This window comes from Eschrichtius robustus, chromosome 6 (assembly GCF_028021215.1).
Source record: "Eschrichtius robustus isolate mEscRob2 chromosome 6, mEscRob2.pri, whole genome shotgun sequence".
Lineage (NCBI taxonomy): Eukaryota > Metazoa > Chordata > Mammalia > Artiodactyla > Eschrichtiidae > Eschrichtius > Eschrichtius robustus.
Genome location: NC_090829.1, coordinates 119,354,718 through 119,381,133, shown reverse-complemented (window position 1 = coordinate 119,381,133; position 26,416 = coordinate 119,354,718). Strand labels below are relative to the sequence as shown.

At 34.4% G+C, this 26,416-nt stretch overlaps 1 long non-coding RNA gene across 4 annotated transcripts in view; it reads right to left on the bottom strand.

Moving 5' to 3' along the window:
- LOC137766014 (uncharacterized) overlaps nt 1-26,416 on the bottom strand; it is a 371,274-nt gene that overhangs the window by 340,202 nt on the left and 4,656 nt on the right. For 3 of the 4 annotated variants that reach the window (XR_011074258.1, XR_011074260.1, XR_011074261.1), the window contains exon 2: nt 4,080-4,139. This is a non-coding gene — a long non-coding RNA (uncharacterized lncRNA). Of the gene's footprint in view, nt 1-4,079; nt 4,140-6,290; nt 6,326-26,416 lie in introns of all 4 variants that reach the window. The other variant, XR_011074259.1, reaches the window with a different exon arrangement.

The following is a 26,416-nucleotide window of genomic DNA, read 5'->3' as shown; positions in this document are numbered from 1 at the left end:
ACTGCTAAATTCATTCAGTCTTGATGTCAATCTCTCCATCTCAAATTTTCCATGACATCCTCATGACTTTCCTATTTCTAGCCAGCTCAGCCTTACTCTTTGAGTTTAAGAATCAAATGTCCAATTACATTCTTCAAAACAAAGGACACTGACAATTATATAATCACAAATACTTCAATATGAATATCAGGAAAAACCATAATAATATAGACTTGGAGGTGAATTATTTGGTGGTCTATGTATACAACCATTTTGAATCAAACCAGGATAATCTACTTCCATCATATAATAGTTACAATTCATCATGTCTCTTAAACTCTTACTCAGGATTCAAACTATGGTTTACTTTAGTTTCCACAGATTTGGAAGTAGTCAATCTCAGAGTATTAAACAGCTGTAGCTATAATACTGAAAAAATCTCTGATACTTCAAGCCTCAATTTAACATCCAGAAAACACAGCCCAGACTAGATCATTTCTAAGTCACATGTATGGTTCCCATTCCTATGGTATTCCCCTAATATGAAACTTCAAAGGCTCCCATAAGTTACCAAATTAAACAATATCTCTTCAGTCTCACCCACCCAGGAGATCACAAGCTCCTGCTTATTATAAACCTGAGTCTTCTCAAAATAATGATCAGCAAACACCATTTGAATACCTTCTACGTGTCAGAAAATGGTCTAAATATGAAGAAACCACAATACACAGTAATCAAATGTGATTAAATTCACTGGAGTGGGGAGAGGGGATGGCAAATAAATTGAGAAGAAATGAACTTGGTACCAAGTTGTGAAGAAAATCAAATGGCAAGCTGAGGAGTTTGGGCTTTTTCCTCTAAGCAATGCAAAGTCATAAAAAATTTTTGAATGGGTGACTATCTCATTAATTCCACACAAATTTCAGGAAGAACCTTGATGGCACTGTGGTTGGTGGACAAGAGAAGGAGGAATACAGAAATAGTTAGGAGGTTGTAAAAAAATCAAGGAGCAGATTTTGTGGTTCTAAAACTAAGGTAATAGATACAAAGATAAAGAGAAGTTTGGGACAAATGTAAAGATGTGATCAATAGGATTTTGATGAAAGTCAGTCAGGGGTAGGACAAAGACTTTAGCATAAAATAATAATTCAATATAGATTATATATTAAGAGCCTAGTAAGTTGAAATCAACAAGGACACGAATGGTAGGAGGTGCAGTTTAGAGAGAAAGAGCTTATTAAAGTTTTAGGTATCTTTGGGTTATCAAATTAAAAATATACTATGCCAACTGGAGATACTGAACCTTGGTGAGTTCAAGCAGAAGATTAAGATCTCTTGAGTATAGGGGTTAAACATTCTAGCTGTTCTGGAAGACAGCATTTTCTACTTCTTAGCATAGTTCCTAGTGCATAGCTGATTTTCACTAAATGTTTGATGGCTGGCTGGATAAACACTGAATATCAAATTCTGGCAGAAATTTATCTTGGCTTTTACAAGCTACAGTAAAAATGTTAAAAAGAAAAGGGAAGGGCTATAAGAGAACTCACCAGACAAAGCTATTATACTAGACATTTAACAGGTTATTGTCATAGAGGGTCAAAAAGTACTGAGAAGAAAATCTGATAGAGTAAATTTTCTGGATGAAGGAAAAGTGGAATATAGGGGGAATAGCCTTGGGAAAGAACAAGGATATTAAACATTTCCTTTTTCGACAAGAGAGTATTTCTAAAAGTCAGATTCCTAAAAGATCCTAACGCTGGATCTAAATAGATCTTTAATTCTTATCTCTGGCCCTAGTGTTACCCCCATTGTAGTTAATCTTTCCCATTCCCGAAAGACTCACCTTCCTAAATAAGTGTGACTCATATAATTCACCAGCTTATGTTTGGCAGCTTTGTGCCTAGAGTGTAAATCCAATGAATCACTTGGGCTTCCTAAGAATTTGCACAAACTAGCCCCATCTCTGTCCAGTAGAATTTGCACAAACTAGCCCCATCTCTGTCCAGAATATTGAAATTTGAGCAATAGGATTACTTGTGTTAAATTGACAGAACTCTATTTGACTTAGTATATGACATGGATTACATATTGTTTTAAAACATTCTCCAAACATTTAAAAAAGTTGATTATATTAAAACCTTATTATAAACAATCCAGGATACACTTAGAAAAATTTTGATAGAAGTAAATCTCAGAATTTAAAAAAATGGAATGAGAAATAGATTAGGTATTCAGCAGAACTAACAAATTAGAAAAGAGAAAATATATCCACAGAGAATATTGTAAAGATTCTAATGTAAATGTAACTTCCTTAACAGTACCAAAAAGAAGGAAAGCAATAAAAAAATACTATAGACCATCCTCACTTTTGAGCATTCTTTCAAATTCCCTCTTAAATTAAAAAAATATTGAACTAAAGTATGTAAGAAAAGAATAAGCTTCCAGCTATTCAAGGATAACATAAAATTAGCAAGTCACCTGATGAAGAAAAGGAAAACCAAATCATCTTCTCAACAGATTCAAAAAACATTTGTATATCTCAAGATTTATAGAGCATCAACAGAAATTTCTGATCTAATTTAGTTCATTAAGAATAAGATAACTTCTTAACATGAAAAGGAGTAAAACTTAGTCAACATCATACTTTAATACCATCATGAGAGTCACTCCCAATAAAACTAGGAAGAAGTTATTCACCGTTATTTAACGTTGAACTAAAAGCTGTAGTCAAGACAATAAGTGGTGAACTTGAAATTTTAAAGTGTGTGGGACATTAAAAAGGAAAAGATAAACTAAATGATTCCTATTTTCAGATAATATGATTTTCAGCCTGAAACCACGAAGAACCAACCGAAAAATAATCACAACTAATAAAGAGCTAAATGAAGTATCAGGATACAGAAAAAAAATGTACAAATTTATATTATCTACCTGACTTTGCAGAAAAAAAAATTAAAATATTATGGATAATTTTGCAACATCTGGGCACTGTTCTAGGCACTTTATCTGTATTAACTTATTTAATCCTCAAGACAAACTTATCAACTAGGTATGGATTTATTAGCTCCATTTTTCCTATAAGGAAAGGAAGGCCCAGAGAGAGTAAGAATTTGCCCAAAGTCATGCAGAGAGAGCGCAAGTGATTCAAACCCAGGTTGCAGAGTCATTTGGGGGCAAATGGGGTTAACCTAAATTTTACATTGTTATCCCTCTCACTTTTCAAATTCCTGCAAAAAGATGTGTGTTCACATACTGAAAACATTCACGGTTTATACGAAGGGTTAACTGGTTATACTTAGGTGGTACGAATATGGTTGTTTTGTTCTTATTTAAATTTATCTTCATTTAATATCTGTCCATTGTAAATATAATATGTGTAATGAGAAAATATAATAAATGCAATTTTAAAGCACTTTCCTTGTGTCATGAGGTCAGAGGTAAAATTATCTGTATTTTGGACACCTCCCTTATATTCAATAGTGTGAAAGGACTAAGAGCCCATCTGGCTAACACCATGATGACCACAAACTTTAGAAGCAAGTTTCAAGGATGACAGCCCTTAGTTCCTGCCAAGTGCTTATAAACAAGAAGAATAATGACTTCATTTCTCCCATCTCAAAACTTGAGGAAATAAACTCTTAATGAAGATGATTCCAGAGTAAGTTTAGACCAGTTTACTCAGATGTCAAAATGTATGAGGTACAGAATTTATGCATCTATTTAAGCCCATACATTATATTTTATAATTTTAATATAAGAACATAAACATAATTATCTGGAAAAAGAACTTTATATGTATATTTCTATATACAGTCCTACCTATCTATATTTGCTTGTAGCAGATCTATTAATTTCCAGACACTACTTTATTCCAGATTTTAGAAGAGAGTTATCAATAGTCCCCAAGTTTACATGCCATATATTTGCATTCCAGTATGATAATTTAAAAAGAAAAGCAAGTTCTTTCACAATTCTCCTTTAAAAAAAAGACTTAAAATATGAGTGAAGAATAGTAATTCATATTTCTCATTTCAATACTCAGAAAATTATATTAATTACAGATGAAAAAATATGGTGATATAATAAATAGTTCTACTTACCATTTGGATAGATGCTTCGAATTTCATTTGGACAATTATCCCAGTAAAATTCCTAAAGATCTGAAAATGAGAGCAATTGAGGAGGATCAGTAACACACACTCTATACATCATTTTATAATATATTAATTCCACATATTTGAGTATACCAGTTCCCAATTTCCACAAGGATACAGCCAGACTTGGGATTTTCATTTAATATGAATATTGTCTAAACTCAGGAAGTATCATGCCCTTTTATTTATTCACACACCACCTTTCATGCACCTTAGTGCATGAGAAATAATTCATTCTGACTCTGAGTTTATACTTCGCTTAAAGTCAAGAGACTGCACCACTCTGTTCTTATTTTTCAATGCAAACTTTCTGTGGGGTAAAATTGCATTGTGGTGTTTTAGTGTGATAGGACAAAATCTATATCATGAAATTTTTACATCCATGAGCTAATTGATAAGTTTGGCAATTATATCACCTGCAGAAAAATATTTAAGGTAGGGATTACAAGGTATTCAGATATATACTATAATTGCTAAGTACTTTCATAAAACCAGGAGACCACTCAACAATCAAAAAAAAAAAAAAATCTTTATTTTTAAAAGATGAGGAAAATGAGACCCAGTGAATGAGAAATGGCTTGGCTAAGATCTTAGCTTAGAGGCAGTACTAATGACCAGATGTTAAATCTCAAGGCTTTAGTTATATTTTTCCATGGTATTATTTTAAAACATTTATTAAGGGTCTGATATATACGAGGCACTGAATTGGGCACTGTATAATGAACAAGATAGATAAAGGACCTGCCTTCATGAAACTTAATTCTACTTATATTTACTCATTAAAGTATTGAATATACATTTCCATCCATATAAATGATATACAATGCAAATATAACCAGGATACCAAGATTTTAGAATGCAGTTCTATTATGAGGCAAGCTTGCTTTCCAATGAACATTCTTTTTTAACCCTTGAAATACATTTGTCCCACAAAATACATAGCTAAACATCTGAATATCTTTGACATGTAGATAGATATTTTGTGCAAAGACAGATCCTTCAAAAATTGAAAAGAATACATTTTTTCCATTGACTATTTTAAAGGGAATCTTTTATTTGCTTACTGATCTGAATCTGTCTCAACTTTCAGACTCAGTATGAAGCTTAAAAGCATGCTGTAGAGTTAAAAGTTCCACATGTGCAAATGAGTAAACAGATTCCACATGGAAGAACAAAATAAAGACCTTGAGATCCGTTCTGCAAATACTTTAACTACTGTTTCATATTTAGTAATGAGTTCAGTGTTCTGCTTATAGTAGGCATTTGCAAAATAGGATGACATAGTTTAAGCATAAAAGATTGAATTTCTAGACTACTAAAGCACCTTTCTTGCTCCATTTTTATGCCTCCTACCAATAAGATATAATTACTTTCCTGTTTAGTTGCCTTATCTTGACGACTTTGGAAATATAAACAAAGAGCCCAAAATAACGTACTAAACATGAGCCAAAGTTCTGCCTAAAATTACAGTTCTGCCTAAAATTAACACAATTAACACAGATATATACAAAATGTTTACTAAATATAAAATGATTATTGGTTAGGTTCCCTTGAGATAGACAGCCCAGTCTGTGAATGTGGCTACTGTCTCAGGTCCCTTAAGAATGCTTCTGTTTTAGCAGTTAACTTTCAGATTCCCCATAGACTCCCTTAATATGACATTCAATATACTGAATTAGTGAATCACTTCGCCAAAAAAAAAAAAAAAATCAACTTGTAGAATAGACACATCAGAGGAAGCCTGAGGAGAACTGTTCCCTTCATTTTAAAGAAGAGGTGACAAGAGCATGGCCCATGGTCACATACTTGATTACTGATAGAACCCAAGCTGGTTAATACCCCTTAATTACTAGCTCCAGGTCTTCCACAACTTCACAGCTAAGCTAAGAAGAGTTTCTTTTATTCTCATTAACTTAGCATCTAAGGGGCGTTTTATGGCAGATATCACAAAAATAAAATGCTAATATATAAAATACTATGATAATATATATTATTATTGAATACATATGTAATATATATATATATTCACAGAATTGTCTGAACTTGAAATCTGTGTCTTCTGCTTCTAGTGACCAACTCCATCCAACATTTAAAGATACTATCTTAATTTCAAACTCCTACTACTGCATATAAAATAGATAACCAACAAGGACCTACTGTATAGCTCAGGGAACTCAATATTCTGTAAGAACCTATATGGGAAAAGAATATGAAAAAGAATAGATTATATATATGTATAACTGAATCACTTTGCTGTGATTCATCTGAAACTAACACAACATCGTAAATCAACTATACTCCAATATAAAATTTTAAAATGTTAAATACTAATAATAACAAATAATAATAAAAATTTTAAAAATAAAGATACTATCTTTCCAGAATTATGACATTTAGGAAACATAATCAATTGCACCACCAAGGTTTGTAACCATTATCTTTGGCCAACTTCCTTCTACCTTCCTTGGAGTAAACTTTTTCCAGTAGATGAGATCTCTACAGGTTTTTCTGAAGTGCCTTCCACTTTTGGAATTAAATTTAGTGCATTCCTAAGAAAAACCTCACAGCTTATTGTCCTATGTTATGCTCTTATTCCTAATAACTACCATTATATAAATCTTGGTTGTAAGACTTGAATTTTTCAAAATATCAAATATCAGAGTGTCCTTCTTTTGTTCTATTTCTTTCTTTACTTAAAAACTTAATTCTTATTCATATCCTTGAAACAAATGGTGCATGCATTGATATTATCTGTCGTCTGATTAGAAAAAAGTGTCAAAGATTATCTCTTATAAGTATTATCTTACTTATGACTGGGAATTGGAGAGTCCAATAAAGCACGTGATAGAAACAATGTTTCACTCCCATTCATTCAAACAAGGCATTAACTAGGGGCCAAGTGCTTATGACAGAAACAAGCCACATTGATGCTAACTCTATTTGCCACAAGTCTATCAGTTACTGTATGTTTGAAATAAGATGACCAATTTTTTTTAATAATGTCTTTGCTAGATAGTTAAAGGAAAGAAAAGGGGCCACTAAAAGAGAAAGGGGATGGAAAATCCTAATAATGATGATAGTAGTCATCATGTACCCATGCCCACTATGAGTTATAGAGAGTTTAAGCCAGAGAATAACATGACTTGATTAACTTTTCAATGGCATTATTCTGGCTGCTAAGTGGAGAACAGATGCAGGAGTTGGGGTGGGATGGCTCTATAGAGAAGCAGGGAGAAAGTTAGAAGACTATCTACAGTGCAAGCATAACATATAGATGCTTTCAACTAGAATGCAGTAGTGGAAATGACAGAAGCAGATGCAGTGGAGATGTCTGGAGAACGAACTGTTTAGAGAATAGAGGATGTCTCAGGTTTTTGTCTTGAGTAACGAGGTAGACTGTAGTGCTTTTTTTAAAAACAGGTCTAGGGAGAGACAGACATACTTGTGCGTGGCAGAGCAGAAGGAGAATGGGAGGAAAGACTACTGTTTTGGCCATTTGACTATGTAGGTTTAAAAATACTTGTTATAGAAGTCATGGTAAACAAGATGTTCTGTCAAATACTATAACTTCTTCCTTATCAATCACTGTTTCCTTGATAGGAAGGACAATAGCCAGCTTCCCATTTCTGCTGCATCGTGTTGAGGTGCTTCTTGAGTAATTCCATATCTATATTCTCAACCTCTGGCTCTACCAGCTCCTTTCCCACAAATCGTTAATAATGCTCATATATCTCTTATTTTGGCAAGTAATACATCTCTCTATCCTGTGAGCCCCTCTAGTTAATGTCCTCCCCTCCCTTTCACAGCTCAGCTTCTTAAAAAAGAATATGAACCTGTTCATTTGAACTTTTCCATTTATTTTTAATTCTACTGCGCTACTGAGTGGGTGTTTCCACTTCCACTACATTACTGAAGCTGACCTCACAAAGGTCCCTAAGAAACTCTTAATTGTGATATCTTATGGATTATTTCGGCAAAAGTTTTTACTGGCTCCTCCACTTAAATGTGATGTTTCTTCACATCACTATTGCTAATTTTATTCTTTATCCTCTCAACACCATGAGTAATATTAACACTCCATTTATTAACTGTTGATGACCAACAAATCTATATCTTTAATCCACTTCTGTATTCTGACCTGTAGACCCACATATTCAACTGGTTACTTGGCATCTCCACTTGGCTGTCCCGTATACACTTCAAACAAAGCATGGCTAAACACTGAGCTCCTTACCTTCACTCCCAAACCTCCTCTTCTATTCCTGTGGTGGGTAGCATCACCATCCACTCACTGACTCATGACTCGCCTGAGAATCAACACTTGCTACTGCATTTTCCACATCTTCCAGATGTTATCACTGACCCACTCCTGTCAATACCACTTCCTTAACAAATCCTGCATCAACCCTTCTCCACTCCCAATGTGCTCTGGCTTTATTTTATGTCTCAGTATTACCTGAATGAATCATTCATCTTATTGTGCTTCCCCTATTCCTCCACTGCACTGCCTCCAAAGGTCTCTTTCAAAACTGCACAGCCCAGTTGCTCTCCTGCTTACAACCCTTTAAAAGGCCTTCACTACCCAAAGGAAAAAGTCCATGGAATTTAGTGTGGCTTCTGATTATTTCCAAGATCTGACCCCTCCTTTATCTCCTTATCTTCATTCTTATCTCTCACCAAACCCTATCTACATGCTCTAGCAGTAGCATATATCAGACCTGTTGTTTGATGTTTTTTTCTTTTTCCTCTTCTCAAAGTGCATTATGTCAGAAATATGGCCCCATCTCTACCCATAAATAATCTCTCTATCCATCCAGATTCTGCTGGACCTTCCCCACTTAAATGAATATCCCTTGATCAATCCTGGTAGAAGGGATTCCTCTTGGTTATTTTACTCCTGTTTGTACTAAGTTCTCATATAGCAACTCTAATATTTTATGGAATTCATTAATTTCATGCCTCTAACCTCACTCTACTGGTCTTGTCTTGATAACCCTACTGACATGGTTGGTGTTCAATAAATGATTGATGATTTATTCATCAATGTATTCATCATTTTATTTTATTCATCATTTATAAATGATTTATAAATAAATCATTTATAAATGATTTATTCAGGAATGAATAAAGAAGAATAATGAATTAATTACTGTGCAAATGATTTCTCCCAAAACCCTACAAAAACCCCTAATATTCCAAATAATTGTTAAAACTCTCCATGATTTACTTTCTAATCTCATTTTAAGGTAGAGCTCACTGAAAATAATACACCTATATTATATAAACTGTCTAGCATGAAAAGAACAAAATGTCAACACAGGACAAATCTACTAGGTCAACTATTGACAGACATAAGCCATTTCATGGACTTTGGCTACAGCTAAACTTGAGAAAACAACTCCAAGTTAAACTTTGAACTTCAGAGTTTAAGGAGAAGGAAAGCAACTGAAATAAACTGCATGTTCAGCTTAAATTCAATTGGCACTATTTCTAGATATGGCTTAAAATTCTGTTAGCTGTCTTGTTTCTTATTGCCAAAGCTAACCATAGGCAAAGCATGTGAATTGCTTCAGGTCTTCAGCACATAATGTTTTTTCAAAACATATGTAATGTTATTCATGTGGTTGAGTCAGAACTACACTTATCCAGTGGTACAGATGGAAATGATTTGTTCTGGAAAGTGAGATAGTTTTATTATTTTACCATTTTTACCTACAGAAATAAGTTCACATGCTAGTACATATGAGTCTCCGACCGTAAAATACACCCAGACATATTTGAATCTGAATGCCGTCATATTACAACTCTGAAATTTACTTTGTACCTCTACATTAATTACATTTGAGTCTCTATTTTAATTTTTAAAATACATACAGTGTATACACTTATGTTAATTGCAAAAGATTCAAACAATACACACATATTTGATATAAGAAAGTTTCCCTTCCTCCTGTTCTTCAATTTTATTCCTTTCTCTAGAGGTAAGAGTTTAGTGTACATCATTCAAGTTATTATGTTACAAAATTACATATGTGGTTTTTAACATACATATGATTAATTCTATATATTGATCTATGTCTTGCATGTTCTCTTAATAGTGAGACTTAAAGATATTGTTGGTAGAAGTATAAACTGTCAAGAAAATTGTTGAAGGGTGATTTTAAAATTCAGCTTTTAACTAGCAATTCCACTTCTGCAAAACAAGGCAAAAACAGTGGTATTTCTTGCAGGGTTGTTAGAAATAATGAAGTAATGGAAACAATATAAACATCTAATAATATGGGAATGTTTTAATATATTATGATATATCCATACTATATAAATGTAGTGAACTTATGTACTTATAAGTTATTTATTTATTCTTCTGGAAATATTAATTTAGCTTTATTTCTAAGCAATATTCCTCAAGAATAAGTCTAGTGAAAGAATATCAGTAATTATAAGTTCTTCAGTGTCAGAGAAAAACTCTTAAGATAATAAAAATTTCTGGTAGATTTCAGATTGAAAAAGGATAGGATTTAGTTTTTCTTAGAACTCTCACCCACTAGGGGTGTAGTTATAAAGATCATTAGGCTTGGAAAACTAACTTTGAGAAAACTGACTTGATCTTTCTCAGCCTCAGTTTCCCAATCTCCAAATTGGAATAATAACAATGATAATTAAGTATGAAAGCACCCAGTGTAAAGAGCTACTCATAAAATGTGTTTAAAAACTATAATGAAAATTCCTCCTCCAATAATTCTTTGATGAACTCAACTACATTTTGATTATTTCAGTTCTTTAATACCTACCAACTTAATTTAGACAATAAGTAAGGACAATTGGTTAATAGAACAATAGGTCTTTCGTTAAGGATGATAATTTATTAAATAAAACTGCACTTTAAGTACAGCACTTGTAAAAAAAACAGTCTCTTTTTTAGTGACATTGAGTTCATCTTAATTCACTATTCAGCACTAATGTATTTTTAAAAGGTAAAACAATTTACTTCAAAAATGAATGTTTAATCTTAATTGGTTAAGTACAAAACTTACTGAAAATAATAGCTCTTTTCTGATAATAGTTTGCAATATGTTTGCCATTTGTTCATATCTTGCTTTCTATTTTTATATTTATTGTCATACTATAAAATAAAATACTTGTAAGATATGGGTCTTCCTTTCCTTTTTATCACTTTACCTAACTTATCCTACTTATCCTGCTCATGGAATGTGCTAAATAAATGTGGAATGGTGGAAAACAAATATTGGTGTTATATCTACATTACTGTAACCTCTGACAGGAAATAAAATGGTAAAAGTTATCATGGTTAAGAAAGTTTCACTGACCAAATTTATGCTACCATTCAGTTCTCACACCTGTTTTCAGCCACATCTTAAGCATCTATTTTCCATGGAGGTGCTAGAAGGGCTAGATGGTGAAGAAGAGATAAAAGGGTCCTGATGGTTTGCTAATTGGCAGGTTCATGTTTCTGCCTTCTCTTAAATAATACACCTAGTAGTATAAATATCTGGGACCTGTTAATCACCTACATATCTAAGCCAGTCCTTATTTACCAAAATTAAGGGCAAGGAAACGGGCCCATGAGCCAGGTTATTCAAAAACAATTAATAAAGGCAGAAATACTAGATGTGAAATATGATAATGAAAGATAAAAAAAGCTTTTCTAAATCTTCAAAAAAGGACTTAAGAAAAAAATAAGAAGCACTTTCAGAAGTATGATATAAATATTAAAAAATATTCACCTTCTCTCAAAATATTAGAGAAGAGATAGCTAAATAATTTACTTAAAGGAGATAAAAAGAAGAGGAAACAATTATTCTGTAATTAAAGATAAATTAAGAATCTTATAAATAAAAGATAGTTTCAAATGTAGTATTTTCTCAAAAATATCATTTAATCTATTTCATATTCCCTCCTTTGAGAGATTTTTTGTGAATCATTTCTCAAAATCAGATTCAATCAATATATTCTTAAGATGGTGGTTCATATAAATCACCTCATTTAATTCTCTCAACAGCCCACCAGGGTAGGAATTATTAGCCTCATTTTACTGATGATCAATCTAGGCTCAGAGAAGTTAACAAACTTGCTTAGAGATATCATGCCACATCTTCAGAGCTGGAATTTGAATCCCCATTTTTTCACTCTAGATTAACAGTTTTTTTTTACCGCATCACGGTTACTTTAAAATCCTTACATAAAAACGCTGTAAGAATGAACATGATTACTTTGCATTCATAGTTTTAGTTGGCTTTTATTAGTCAACAGAAATATTCCCATTAGATATGTTAAAGATAGCTTTTATAAAACAGATAATGACTACCACTTAATAAACCCAGCAGTATAAGGTTATTAGATATATCACATTCTTCCCATGTGATAGGAAGGGGCAGGAGACTCTGAAATGAGTGCTGTATTGTCTTTTTGTTGTTGTTGGGTTGTTCTGTTTAAAGAGAAATTCTCTGTAATTAAATAGCAATCAGGCACTTAAAAGACAGGCTGATCTCAGTACTGTATTTAAGTAAAGCAGACAAAGATTGCATTTTCCACTTTGTGGTCTGGACACCTGGTGCACAAGCTCCAGCAAGAGGGTCAGCATAATTGAAACCATCCTTCATGTGCCTGTCACATAAACAAGACTCTGTGTTCTGAAAACTCTATATAACAAAAATAGATAATTTTTTTTTTGCATTACTGTTATGAGTGCCAACGTTTGTCCTTAGTTCAATTGATCTTGTAGCCATTTCCATAGCTTTATAAACATCATTTTTCACTTAATAAAAGTACCTTGCATTAGCAAGGCTTAATTATGTTATGCAAAAGCCACAGGGATGATTTTAGTTCATCCAGACATTCTTAATCTGTATTAGTGGAAACATGTTACAGGCCTGATGAGAAACTCACATATCATTATCCAATCTCAACAGCTGCTTAGCTCAATCTTGCTATAATCAAATCTAAGCTATCATCCCATCATTTCTAACCTGCCATGTTCTTCTGCATTTCTACCAATTTAAAGATACATTTTAAGTCGTCAGGTCTAAGGCTTTGTACTGTGACTAAATCTGTTTCACTAAACCAAACATGTTCTTCTCCTAACATAATTTAAGACTGCACTATATACATATGTACAATTCAATTTAACTAATTACATGTGTTTGCTAAACATCTACTACATCCTCAGTGTTACTGGAACTAAGGACCTCTGGGTATTACAGAACCTGCTATATATTCAGAAGCAACCAAATCCTACCAGGGAGAAAATAATTTCATTTACTGTATATGTCCAATTTCCATACCTTGATTTGCCCAACTTACTTAAAACTGACAGGAAAATGTCAAAGTTTCAGCTCAGAAATCTACTCATTAAATAAATATAAGCGATATGGGAGGCATTCATTTTTAGAGCAATATTAAATTCTTACTGAATGTAATTTAGCCCTTTGTCCAGCTGGATTTCACTTATCCAAAGTGCTGGTAAGCCGGTACTTCCACCATTTCCGTTGGAACTTTCCTCCATAACTGAACAAATTTCACTGCTAGATTGTATTTCCTGCCTTTCAGTTCATCTTCTTCCTGATGCTTATTAAGCTGCAGACAGTTACCTTAGATCTGTAGGACCTAAAATTAATTTTGCTTTGTTTTAGAAATCTAGGGGAATCAACAGTCATTTGTAAATTTCCCATGAATAATAAGCTTGTTCTCAGAAGCTTTTGAATTGTCAACATTATCATACACATTGAATGATGGTAATATTATTGCTTTTGACAAGCAAGGGAAAAATTATAAAATAGTAGCTAAAATGTTTAATCTTTTCTGTACACATCTGGAAACTTAAGGTTTCTCTCTTTGGAAAAAAAAATGTAGAGGTGAATGAAAATTCTACCCTTGTAAAAGAACCAGAAGATACATCTTACCTCTTAAAGGAGTTATAAAAGGATAGGAAAACAAACCAAACACACTCTCACACATACTCATTCATCCTAATATTTTGACTGATTATCCACCAAATCGTTTAGGACTTTCGAGACACTTGACAAAGTTTATTCTTACTTTAACGTATGCCCATAACCCCTAATTGGGAAATGTTTTATTTAATCATAAATATTTTGGCTGTTCAAATCATGCCTATATGAAATTCACTCTATTTTACATATCAAATCCCTGTAACTACCCAATGTACTTCTCCAAACGATTTACCCAGTTATTACATACACAAACTTAGCCCCAGAGTTGTTTTCACTCCTAACTTTCCTTTTTTTAAAAATTTTGTTGCTTTGTTTACATAATAAGTTATGTGTCCTAAACAGTTAGTCCTTTTGTAGTACGATCCTACAAGGTAGGAGAAATGGTTTTGAGGAATACCTTCCCCCCAAAAAAATCAACAAACAAAACAATTTTTTCCTTCAATTGCATATTATTTAAAAGTTGGTGGGAGTTAGCCTTTAAATTTTATCAGAAAACAAACAAACAAAACAGAATTGTGGTTTTATTTGAATTCAGCAAGCAAACTTTAAGAAGAGTACCTAATCATTACACATTTTCAGCCTAATCCTCAAATCACAGATTCATAACTTTGAAGAAATACCAAAATAAATGCCAAGAGATTTATAAAATATTAATGGATGGTTTTAAGTAGACTGGTATGATATAATAAGAATTGCAATGTGGGAAAAAAGCAACCAATTATAGAATACAATTTTTTTCTTTCTTTACCCTTATCACTGTCCCAGTATTTTACTTTACTAAAATGCAAAAACTGTATCATTCCCCCAGGTGGTGAAAATTGAGACTGGTAGCCTGGGTACCAAGACTCCTTTACAGAGCTTTTGAGTGATCAAAAAGACACAACATAGGACATGGGGATTAAGTCAGTAGAGCTAGGTCATAGTATAAAAATACTGGAGAGACCTCAAGAGTATTTCATACTTCTCTCTATGTATGCTGAAATATTATAATTTGGTCCTCAGAATAACTCTATGCAGTGGATAGAGTGGTTATCATGGATAAAAACTAAGAACTCAGACAAGTTTTGTGGTCAACAAGAGAGTAACCTAAGCTAAACCCATATTTTCTGATAACTAATCAGTCCTTTTCCACTCACTTTATCAAAAGGATACCGTCAATGAACAGGAATGAACAAATGTTATCTCAGTCACTTTTAGGATGTCCTGTCCCTCTCTCTTCAATATTTTGAAAATTTATCCATTATTAAAAGGAAAGCTACACATTAGATCAAAGCATTTTAAGAACACATAAATGCTATCTATTACTGTAACTAAACCCATTTGAAAACTATATTATGAGATGAAATTTTTTATAATACATTTTCATTTGAATTCTGCTAGTCTATTGTATTTCCAATTGGCAGTCTCAACTTATTTTCAACATAGCATATAATTTGCTTAATGGAAGTAAGATTATTTCTCTGAAAGTTGGAATAAAGTAAATCTTCGATCTAAAAGTTACATATTAATCTTTTTTTTTTTTAAGTACAGGTTGTTTTTTGTTTTTTTTTTTTAATTTTTGGCTGCATTGGGTCTTCATTGCTGTGCAGGGGCTTTCTCTAATTGTGGTTAGTGGGGGCTACTCTTCCTTGTGGTGCGCGGGCTTCTCATTGCAGTGGCTTCTCTTGTTGCGGAGCACAGGCTCTAGGTACGCAGGTTCAGTAGTTGTGGCGCGCGGGCACAGTAGTTGTTGCCTGCGGGCTCTACAGCGCAGTCTCAGTAGTTGTGGTGCACGGGCTTAGTTGCTCCACGGCATGTGGAATCTTCCTGAACCAGGGCTCGAACCCGTGTCCCCTGCATTGGCAGGCGGATTCTCAACCACTGCGCCACCAGGGAAGTCCCTACATATTAATTTTAACACCATGGTTGTCACCTAAACTTTGTTACCTCTTCTCTGCAGGAACTGATGAGGATCTTCTGTTTTGACTTTAACAAGGGTTAGACTGTCTTCTTGGAGGTGTTAAGATTTTCAGTAGCTAATGGAAAAACATTCTTAGGGCAGAGCACCTGGAGGCCAGGCTTCAAATATTCTCCATTAACACTTTCTGATGTTTTACATCTGGTAAATTGTTGCTAGCAGGTCTAATGAGAGTTGAAGAGGGTATTTTACTCCTCAAACATTTAAATACTTCCCTTGCATTGTAAAAATGGGGAGAAGTGGCCCTCAAAGCCCTCATTCCCAGAGAGCATTTTAAGTAAGGAATATTCTTTAACGTACAGAGGAGACTTCATGTGCCACTTGAGAAGCGCTCTGGTATTACCCTCTTCTTCATTGAAGTATAACAGAATTAAAAGGTCTGATGAAGACTTCAAACTCTCTAAAGTTATTTACCTTTCTGCATAATTTCAAAACTATCTATATCCTGACAGTAAGTCTAGAAGAGAATGTGGAGTGAGGACTTTGGTCACGGGAAGTTACTTAGAGATAAAAGGAATACATTTGCCTACTTAGGGCTTAAAGGATGGGAGGCGACCTATTTTGTATTATTTCTTGTTCAGAAATTGTTTTTCAAAATATGGTAATTTGTGGCTACAATAGAAGTTAGATATCTCTGTTGCACTTCTCTGAAGTTCAAGGCCCCAGAGATGTCACTGCTCAAAGTTCTTGCCTTGGTAGATTTTAACACTCCCTTAGCTAATGAGATCAACTATAAGTGCTCTTTGAACTCATCAAATAATTCCCAAGGATTAACCATCAAGAACACTCTGTCGGTGAAATGCAGAAATCTCTGGATTTATTCACCAACACAAACAATCTCAAAGTCTTTTCAAATCTACTTTTTCAAATGTTTTGCATTAACTGTTCTCTCATTTCCATTCCCACTGCCTTAGTTCAAATAGCTCCCCGCCACTCCCATCCCTAATTTCTTTCCATTCTAATGTGTGCTGAACACTGCTTTCTTTCCTAAGCATATGCTGCAGATTTTGCAACGGCTCCTGAACTATAAACAGAGTGTTTAAGGTCTGTTACGTTGTGGCCCCCAAATATCTTTCAGACATCTTTATTTCTGTACCTATCGTAGACTGTCATCTCTAGCCATTTGATACAGCCTGTTCGCATGTCACTTTTCATGCCGTACCCTCCACCTCCACGTGGTGGTGAGCCCCTATCTATGCTTCAAGCTCTGCTCAAATCTCGCCTTTTCCAGGAAGTTTTTCCTTCATAAGAGGTTCTTTATCCCTCTATTATAGAACCCAATACATCTGGCCTTGCATTAGCATTTATTTACATATAGTTTTGTCTAAGAATTTGAAGGCAGAAGGTATGTCTTGCTTATAGAGATACTCTCCACAGTACCTGACTCAGAGATCTGTACACACAATAGAAGTGTGCTACTTGAATAAGTGGTTGAGGTTTTTTCTTTTGGAAGAACAGACAGACCACATTTCCCAGATTCACTTGCGCAAGGTATGGCCATGTGGCTGAGTTCTGAAGAGAGCAGAGTGTGGGTAGGATTGATGTTCCATGTCAGAACTGTAAACTCCTTCCATGTGTGAACTCATAATTTGAGGTTGTGGGAGTCGATGTTGGTGGAGCTGCAAGAGGAATGAGCCTGAGCAGAAAGCTGCCCAAGGCGTACTGCCCTGGACGATGCTCTGAGTAAGTCCTAAACTTCTAAAATGCTGGGATTTTATCCATTATGTCAGCAAATGTGGCCTTCCTAGCATAGGTCTGCAGACTAATCACCCAGTTATTACTGTGAAAATTAATAAATATTGCCATAATGATCTTATTTTTGGATAGATTTGCTGGAATGACCCTACTATGAGTGGAATGGCCATCTTTTCTTTTCTCCAGGGCTGAACCCATCCCCAAGCTTTTGCTTGGATCTAACTAACAGTTTCTACATTTGGACACACTTACTCTTCTGGGAGTTGCTACATCTGTATGGAATTGGTCTACAGACACTCCTGCTAGCATTGAATCCATTTGGCTAGACTTTGAAATCTGTAGCCATGTGTCTCAGTCCTTCCCATCACTCAAGGCCTAGCAGGTGCTTTGCTCTTACATAATATTTATTATCAAGTCTTTCAGAATGTTTTCGCCTTGCTATGTATTTCTATGGCATTCATTTGGTAACACTTTATATTCTAAATGAGTCTTTATATTCTGACTTTTCTAAAAAATGTCAAAGAAACTCTGTTACTTAACTCTCCCTAATTCCACTCAACTACTGGTGAGCAGGAATTATGTCAGATATTCCTCTGTGGATCCCAAAGCACCTGCCAGAGTGGCTGGAAAGAGATTGGGAATGTAACTAGTCCGTTCCTAGTTTGCTGATAGGGAACACGTAGCATTCCTCCCAGTAAAACAAGTTAAAGCATTTAGGCTAATCCCCCCAAAAGTTAATCTATTTCAGTAGTCATTATTTGAAAAAAATTAAAAAGAAATGGGATATAATAGCATTATAAACAATAGTCACACTTTCTGCAAAGTGAAGTGAACTAAAAAATGCAAGAACTTTTTGAAAGAGGCAACTGTGTCTTAGTTACCTTTGCCTCCCTGTGTCTAGCAAGTGAGGGAAAGATTTGATGCTCCAAAATGTATGATAAATGCAAAATTTTCCCTATTTAAAAAATTGAATCCCTTGGCTCTAAAAGCATTAAAGAAAGTCAATCCCCCAAATTTTCCTGAAGATTAATATTATTTTAAAGTTACATGATTCATGAATAATCTTTAAAAAAAGTTCCAAGGAGTACACCTTCTGGTTCCTCATTTTTAGTGGTGTGTGCTGGAATTTCCAAACCACAGAATTCATTTTGTCTTGATCTAATTCAAAGTATCTCAGTAACTTAGGCAGATAAAATATGAAATACAACATTCCGTAACGTGTGTCTATCACTCTACTTGTGTGTGTTTGTACATGTGTATCAAACATCAACGTTGCTTTTCTAAATTTCTGTCTCTAACTAGTCATTTTTTTTAAACATCTTTATTGGAGTACAATTGCTTTACAGTGGTGTGTTAGTTTCTGCTGTATAACAAAGTGAGTCAGCTACACGTATACATATATCCCCATATCCCCTCCCTCTTGCATCTCCCTCCCACCCTCCCTATCCCACCCCTCTAGGTGGTCACAAAGCACTGAGCTGATCTCCCTAACTAGTCATTTCTAATCACCCAATAGATGATTAAATTGATTTGCTAAATGTATAACAGTGATTAAAAGTTTAATAACATTTAGCAAGCATTGATCATCTTTTCTATCCACAGGAGAAAAGAATTCTAAATGTTGATTAAAGTGTCCTAAACCTAGATGATTTAAGCCATATTCCTGTGACATTTTCCCCTATGTAATTTCTAGTGCATAAACAGTACAAATGAATATTGATTGTAAAAATCTTGCTACATTGTGGTGATATCCTGCCTTCAAGAACATATGAAATCTAATCTTACTAATTTGCATCTGACGGACAAGAAAATATTGAGAAGGTGAGAACAATAAGAAAGCCAATTATCAGTGTTTATAAGACATCAGAATTTAACATAGAAAATACTGATGTCAAAGAATACTGTATTTAGTTATGAGGTTTAAATGTTTGCCTCTTCTTTGTTGAGGGAGGTATTCTACAGAAATTGGTGTGAAGTTTCTGCTGAGGGGTGGACTGTGTCAGCACTGCAGAATAGTGTAGGGAAAACTCACAGCAGCAAGAAACGGCCATACAATCAGAGTAATGAAAGACTGTGCAGAGATCTGAAGGCCAAAAGGCATTTCACATCAACGTAACAAACTGCGAGGTGTGAATGCAGAAATCAGCTATGTCTTCCAGAAGGAAAGGTAAGAGAAGCCAGACAAAATAAGTTAATGCAATTGAAAGGCCAGAAGAAAATCATAAAGACACTAGTGCCCTTAGAGGAAAAACAAACTCAAAAAAATATCCCAGAGAAAAATAAATACTAGGGAGAATGGGCTTGCTTGGAGACAAGTAAACAACAACAATACCTCAAAAAGGCTCAATTAGACATATCTTGGATTAATCTGAGAACCAGAAAATTAACAGAAACTATGAATAGTTTTATAAAAAGAAACTAAAAGCCTTGAAAGAACAGAAAATGTCATAATGTCAAGGTATTACTTTCAAAATGCAAAAAATCCTGATCGCTCTGGCCATGATTTCTCTATACTGATGTCATTTCTGATAAAAAGATGTGGTTTAGGTGGGCATAGGCAAATATCCAGACATAAAGGACAAAACATGGAAAAAAACAGAATCAACTTATCAAGAAAAATACACTTGCCAAGAAGGGCTGACAGCTCTATGATTTAATTCATGGATTAAGTCAGTGGATTAATGGAATATGAAAGATGACATACATGATACTAAACATTTAGTAAATTAATAGATAGCTTATAAACTACATGATTTTTCCCCAAAAGTTTCCATTTCCTTAGTTATTCCATGAAGTATAAACAGTATTTCTACTAGGGACCAGCAGATGTTAAAGAAAAACCAAATGACGTAATTCAATAGGTGTTCACTTAAGGTTTTAATTTTGTTAATAATTTTATGACTTGTCTTCCTAATTTCATAACTGTGACAGTGAATTTACAACCCTACATAACGACCCAACACAACAAAAACAAGGGAGTCAACTAACTTAAAAATTCGGAATTTTGAATAGCAAGTTAATAAAAAAGAAACCTGTCCTGAAAAATATAATCTGAAACACATTTCTCAGTCACTTTACAAACTCAGGCATGATCTAGAACTGGGCATGTGGTTCCCTAGCTATTCTCTCCTGAAGGAAACCATATTCCTCTTGCCATGTGGAACAGACGTTATGCTTCATCACTTAAACCACTCTCATTATCACCCTCTCTTACATAGGGTTGGTGGACCTGTCTACTACCCACACCCTGAAAAACCCCGGCACAGATTCAATCCCATGACACAGTTCTTCTCTCTTAGATTTGGGCTTCTCATATTTGCTGGTGGTTTCCCACAACAACTCCATAATTTCATAATTGTTATCAAGAACCTGATACAACCCACACAGCTCTCACCCTCAGTAGCTTTCCTGATTCTTACTTGGGAAAAATGAGGTCATCCTATACGAACTATTTACACCCGTGCCCATCATGCCCCTCCTTCCAGCACTAGGACATGCAATAACCACATCTCTATATGCGTTTTCTAGTTAGGCTATAATCATGGTCAATTTTCTCCCCCGAATCCTTAAAAAGATAACTCTCCTTTAACTCTGAATCTCTGAATTAGCAACTTTCCTCATCCTATTTCCTTTTTTTTTTTTTTTTTTTAACATCTTTACTGGAGTATAATTGCTTTACAATGGTGTGTTAGTTTCTGCTTTATAGCAGAGTGAATCAGCTATACATATATCCCCATCCTCATCCTATTTCAACCAATATTCTAGGCTTTCAACTCAACTGCAAATTCTTCCCCAAAGAGGGAGATCTCAATATTTTGTCTTTCAAAGGACCCTTTTCAGTTTTTAACATAATAGATTTTCCCTTGCTAGTCTAGCTAAAAATAGCACTTCTATCCTTTCACTTTTTCTTCTTAGTACTTATTACTTTCTAATATTATGTCACATATTTATTTGTTAATTTGTTTAGTACCTATCTCTCCTTTCTAGAATATAAGCTATTTGGTAGTGGATTTTTTTTAAAATGTCTGTACACTTACCACATAGAATAATGACCAAATAGAGGAACTGCTCAATAAACATATTAAACGGATAATCTAATCTAATCTAATTGCTAAGTATTGTTTTAACTTAAAAAGTTGGTGTTATTCTGCTGGTTGTAACTGCTGGTTATTCTCCCAAAATTCACTCTGCCCCTTTTCCTAATCTCATGGCCTCCCAAGTGGAAACTAGATTTCCCAGTTTTCTCACATCCAGTTGTGGCTGTGTGACTAAATTTAGATGAGCAGAACAGAACAGAAATATCATATATAATTTCTAGGCTGTCTTCACCTTAAAGACAGGCTGCTGTCCCTGAACTTTGGTTCTTTATCTCTTCCTGAGTGAGCTCAGGAATGCCTGCAACCCAACCAAGGCAATAAGGCAGAAGGAACCTGGGTTCCTGAATGAACTGGAGGAGCAGAATGGCACCATTTCATACATGGGCTGGCTTATAATATGAAAGAAATAAACTTCTATTTTATTCAAAGGACTTAATTTTGGAATCTTTTTCTTACAGCTACTAAGCCTTTAACACACTTGACTTCTATGATTTTCTCTGCTATTGCTCGGACCACTCTTCTTTTTCCCTTTGAATTCCTTCTCTTCTGCTGTCTGTTCCTTAAATACTGATTTTCTCAAGGGTACTTTTCTGGCCAACTACAGTTTTTTTTTTTTACTCCAGTTTTATTGAGATATAATTGACATATAACATTTTATAAATGTAAGATGTACAACATAATGATGTGATTTATGTATGTATACACTGTGAAATGATTACCACAATAAGCTTACCTAACATTCATCACCTCACCTCACATAGTTAACAATTTTTTTTCTGGTAATGAGAACCTTTAAGGTCTACTCTCTTAACAACTTTCAAATATACACTATTGTTAACTGTGGTTCCCATGCTATACATTACATGCCCAGGACTTACTTGTTTTAGAAGTGGAAGATATCCACCTTCACCCATTTCTCCCACTCCCTTCCCCCTACCTCTGACAACCACCAATGTGTTCTCTGTTTCTATGAGTTTGGTTGTTTTAGATTCCACATATAAGTGAGATCATATGGTATTTGTTTTTCCCTATTTGACATTTCATTTAGTATAATACTCTCAGGGTTCATCCATATTGTTGCAAATGGCAGGATTTCTGACTTTTCATGACTGAATAATCAACTAGGTTCTTAATTTAACCAAGTGATTCTTAAATTTTTTAGTCAATGACAAGTTTGATAATTTAATGAAGATTATACACACACACACACACATATATATATATACACAGAATATAAACATTGGCCATTTACAGATAACCTGAAACCTGTTTTGAACCCTCTAAGTAACAATAGTAGCCATATGAAGGAATTTCTTGAGAAATATACCAATTGTCATGGTTTTAACTACCACTCATCTCTCAGGATATTTTTCTATCTAAAGTAATATCTGACTTTTGACAGCCTTATTAAATCCTTTAAATGGGTCTCTAGTGTCCTTAGGATAGAATCCAAACCAGGCCGTTCAAAACTGAGCCAGTACTTATCTCTAAAGTTTCTTCTCAACCACTCAGCACCCCTAGAACTCTATTCCATCCAATTTGAACTTGCAGTTCCTCAAACTCACCACATTCTCAATTTCATAATATTGCACACCTTTCCTTTGCCTAGAGCCTTCCCCATGCTTATTTGGCTATCTTTACTTCTCAAACATGCTTCAGCCTGAAACCCAGGTGCCCTGTCAATGAATATGCTATATCTCCCAGAATGCCCTTTTATACTGTATCCACTCTTTCCTCATTGTTATTTAGTTCTCAGCTTCTACCTCCCATGAACTCAAGGATTATCTGCTTTGTTCACTTTTACATCCCCACTAATACTTGTCACAGTTGATATATAGTAGGCCATTAAAATACATGTTCTTTAATTACAAATTTGCAAACTTTCCACAGCTATAGAAAACTTGATATATAAGATGCTGGGTAAAACGTAGGAATAAATTGTATCTCCTGATGCATGATTCTCAACTGTTTTGAAAAATATTAATTTTTCAATGGGAAAATAAATATCTTCTCTAAATTCCCATAATGCTTTATAACTCTATTAAAGTCACCTGTAAGACCAAGTTTTCAATGGATAGACTGTGTGTTGTGTTCATGTTTTCATCTCATAGTTTGCATCACAGTTTCTTGCATATCCTGAAATAACTCCACAGTATATTACATGACCAAAGCATGGTTTAAAGTACTGTATGTAATGAGATGGGACAAAAATCTATGTTTTTTATTGCTTTATACTCAAAAAGACACTCTGCGAAGGTACCTATGGTGGGGAGGAGTAAAGCAGATGGGATACAATAAACAAATAATGCCAGAAAGTCTACAAGAAAAAGACAAACAGTCTAACAAAGAATTGGCAAAGGTATAACAAGCAATTAACCGGAGAGGGCATTTGAATTGTCAATAAATAAAGTTGCATTCACATTAAAAAATGAGTAGCGTATTCTTTATAGCTAAGGTCTCCATTGCTCATCTACTTTCAGAAATTCATTGGAAATCTTTCTGAGTTCATTAGGAATAAAAATAAATCAAACTGAAGAAGTTTAACATACAGTTTTACTCAACAGATAGCCAAAATTAAAACACTGGGCAATATTAAAGGTTGAAAAGAATGTGGGTAAAAGGGTACTCTAATAACTGCTGAAGGAAGCAGAAATTTGTACAGCACCTTCAGAGGGTAATTTTACTATTTAGGAGAGTAATTTGGAGAGTCCTAAAATTGAGACCACATATCTCTTACAGCCCAGTACTTTCACTTTTGGATATAGACCCTAAGAAAAATCCACATGCTCACAAGGGGACATATACAAATGATGTTATGTGCAGTGCTGTTTGAAATAGCAAACACTTGGATTTGCTATTTGCAACACATTTGCCTCTAAGTGTACAGTGCAGAAGCTCTTGCTGTACTACTCATATATCTTTGGCATTCATATTGACGTTACACATTGAAGGAATTTTACTGCAAGCACCTGACACTCTCTGCCTGAGGGTGTTCTCTAGCCAAGAACATACCTGAACTGTTAGGAGGTGTGCTGGAATTCTAGAGTTAATGGTCTCAGGAGTAACCCTCAACCAATGCCAGATGGGAATTTTGGAGACAGACCCAAGCTTCCTCGTCCTTGAGTTATACAACTCTGAAGTGGCTCACAATCTCAGTCAGATGGTAGGAAATGTGTTGATGTTATCAGAGAAATGATCAGAAATAGAAATGCTTAGAAATAGAATCAATATTTTATAAAGCTTAAATGTGTGGGAGAGAGAAGTATAAGGAAGGCAGGTTTTCACATCCTGATTCTGTTTTGGGCAACCAGGTGTATGACAGACTGAGATCAAAAAGGGTTCTGGCAGGGAGATGATGATTCAGATTTGTACATGTTTTGAATATGAAGTGCCTGTGGCTAATTGGATATACTGATTTACAGTTTGGGAGAGAGAAATGGGCTAGAGATTGGCTAGTAATGGTATCTGAGTCATGGTGATGGATGAGAACAAAGAAGAGAGGATAGTAAAAGAAAAGGCAGATCAGGAAGGAGCACTGAAGCTCATGAATATTTAAGAAATGAGCAGAAGGTGTTCCTACAAATGGAAATGAAAGCAAGAACTAACATGATAGAGAAAAAACAGTGGTAAGAAAGGAAAATAAAATACTTATTTTATAAATGTTCTACTCGAGGACATACTGGCAATAGCTTCTTAGAAACATGTCTTTATTTTCTTTGTTTTCAAAATCTAAGACTACTTCCAAGCAGCTGCTGCTTTGTCTTTATTCTCATCTTTCTTCATCTTTTAAAACCTTTTGATTTTCGGAAACTCATTTCCCACCCTGCTAAACATACCCTTTGCCAATATTGTCAATTTGAACCCTAATCCATCAAAACAGATGTTTTGAAAAGATACTAATATTACAAATTGGCTGCAAAGCCACAAAACAAGACTTCTGAAACCCTTACAAAACACCCTCCTTCCTTCTTTTTTTCACTATTACAGAAACCCATCCTTGGGTGAAACTGTAATATATATATAACTGTTGTATAGATACATGATATGTATAATTTGTATACTGTATACATATATATATAACATGTATTATATATAACTGCTAATAAAGTCAAAAGAACAATCCAAAAACATGTTCCCATGCCACATACCTCACACCCTTGTACTGTCCTTAAGAATAACTCTACTTTGGATTTAGAATAACTATACCAAAAGGTCATTTTGCAAAATGCTTTGTATTTTACTGAAATTCTATGAAATATATTCACTTACACTTACTAAAGTATGTGGATATTGTAACAGAACATTTACCTATCTGTTAGACACGCACTTGACATTCATCTTTAGAACTTTAGCTATCAAAAATAATAACGTTGCATTCACTCAAAATACAAGAAACAAGAATTACATTTCCTTTGTCGTTAATTCACTTCATGATTTGTAGAGTCTGGTTTTATTTTGGCTTTGGTTGCTTTTTTACTCCCTAGAATTTGCATATTTAATATAGTTAAGCACAGGGCTAACTACTTTCCATACATTATCTCATTCAATGCTTAGAACAGCATT